Source organism: Onychomys torridus, chromosome 7, assembly GCF_903995425.1.
Source record: "Onychomys torridus chromosome 7, mOncTor1.1, whole genome shotgun sequence".
Taxonomy (NCBI): Eukaryota; Metazoa; Chordata; class Mammalia; order Rodentia; family Cricetidae; genus Onychomys; species Onychomys torridus.
In genome coordinates, this window is record NC_050449.1 from 22,219,361 (window position 1) to 22,221,681 (window position 2,321).

Consider the following 2,321-nt stretch of genomic DNA (forward strand, 5'->3'; position numbering starts at 1 on the left):
CCTCCACCTCTCACTCTTACAGCCTTTCCACCCCCTCTTCCACAATAGTTCCTGACCCTTGGGTGTGTGTGTGTGTGCAGGCATGTGTGCATCTGTGTGTGTGTGTGTGTGTGTGTGTGTGTGTATGCGCGTGTGTCTGTGATATAGATGTTCTATTTGTTGTTGACTACTCCACAAACATTATTTTCTGCACTTTGACTAGTTGTGGATTTCTGTGTTAACCACAATTGGCTTCACAAAGAAACTGATCTGATGAGGTCTGAGAGCTGTCCTAATCTAGGAGTATAGAGACAATAATCTAGAGAGTAATTTAACACTGTGCTTAGATAGCAAAATAATGCTAGTAATTACCCCTAGCATTCACCTAGGTTCCTGCCTAGGGTCCTGCCCTGACTTCATGATGGGCTGTGATATGGAAGCAAAAGCCAAATAAACTCTTTTCTCCTCTAGTTGTTTTGTTTGTGGTATTTATCACAGCAATAGAAAGTAAACCAGAACAATAATGTTATATAGTGTTTAGCATATCTCTTTTTGGGGGGTTGGTTTGAGACAGGGTTTCTCTGTGTAACAGCATTTCTCTGTAGAGCAGTACTGACGACTGTCCTGGAACTCACTCTGTAGACCAGGCTGGCCTCAAACTCACAGAGGTTCACCTGCCTCTGCCTCCCAAGTACTGGGAACAAAGATGCATTCTACCATCGCAGGGCTAAATCTTACATTTATCTTAACAAATGTGTGGAAGTATTTTCTTCTCACTGGTAGTTTTGTTAATGAAATCGTTTCCTTAATTTTGCTTTTGAATTGTTCACAGCAAATTTATAGTAGGGCAATTGATTTTTAAATATGGACCTTATTTATATTCTGTAACTTGGTTGAACTTTTTGTTGTTTTGATATTAAATTTTCCTGGCTTTAGTCTACAGTAAAAATTTGGGATGAAATAGAGAAGTGGCACTTTTTTCCCCACCCACCAAGTTTCGTTTTACCAACTTCAGGTGAGATTTCCACAGACTATTTTGTAGTTAGTTTACTATTCTTGTTTGGCTTCCCAGAAGAGGGTTAGGTAGACAAGACCTTGTCAAGAAGCATTGCATTTACTCATCTTCCACAAGACAGCAATGTTAGACATCTGACTGTTCAGCAAAACAAAGCTTTATTTTATTAGATGGAAGGGATGACAGACAGCACAGTCTATGAACCCTCTTCTACTACCGTCAGAATTAGACCAGAGAAAGACCTCCATTCTGACATAAAAGGTTCTGCTGCTCGTTCTGTCTTCCTTTGCTGCTCAACATCTTAAACGATCATATCATGTAGTTTCTCTAGTCTGTCCTTTAGTTCACTTCCCACAAGTGCACAGGTGGGCTGCTGCAAAAACCAAGCAGCCAATGAACTCATTACTCCATCTCTCTTGGAGCAATATCCTCTGTCTTTTTTTCTTTAAACTATAAGCACGGGGACTCCTTGGTTTTCTGATATCTTAGGCATTCTGTGAAGTCCTTCTCAACATCGACAGAGTCCACCCCAGACACAGTGCCATCTATTCATCTGGTATATGACTTTAGTGGCTCATTACTCTTGAGTTCCTGTATCCCAGAAGTTGAAAACTGACTCTTTCAGAATTGCTCTGAGCTTCCTTAGCTTTCTCATGGTTAAATCCCTTGGAAGGCATGGTATTTACAAATGCATTGAACTGCAACCTGTATCAGACAGCTGTCTCTCCAGTGCAGCCCAGAGCCAGCATAACAATGTGTGAGGACTGAAAGCAGAGCAGGCTGGACAGGACAGAAACCTGGTCTCATAGTGGTTCTCCATTTCCAGCGGCAAATTGCGCCCAAATTGAAACATGTTTTCCCTAACTGCTTTAGAATTTCTCTTCATGGGTGATCCAACTACAAGACTGATCCCAGATTGGAGTCCAGATCTAAATGAGAAAATATTGGCAGGCATTTCTATGCAGAACTTCAGCCCAGTTCTCCACACAGCGCTGAAGGTTGGTGCTTTATTAGAAACATATTGACTCATACTCTGGCGACACCCACCTCTCCTGGCCAACCCATGATTCTAAAACCCATCCATCAGTCCTTTGGGGCAGCGATGCTATTCCTGTCCCATTACCCTAATTGACCAGGGTGACGCCTACTCCCAGGGCTGCAGAGCTAGGCTCTCCTTTGATCCACCTGCAACACCTGTTGCCTTGACTCCACATCTTTCACTGAGAGGGAGGGGCACTAATGCCTGACTCAGGGTACTACTGATGCCTGGATTGAGATAGCAGTGCACATATGGTATACAGGACTGCCAGGCAGGTATACCTTACCA

The 2,321-nt window shown here is 42.9% G+C and overlaps 1 pseudogene; it reads right to left on the reverse strand.

Moving 5' to 3' along the window:
* Positions 1 to 1,295: 1,295 nt before the first annotated feature.
* Positions 1,296 to 2,059, reverse strand: LOC118586982 (annotated as a pseudogene).
* Positions 2,060 to 2,321: the final 262 nt, after the last annotated feature.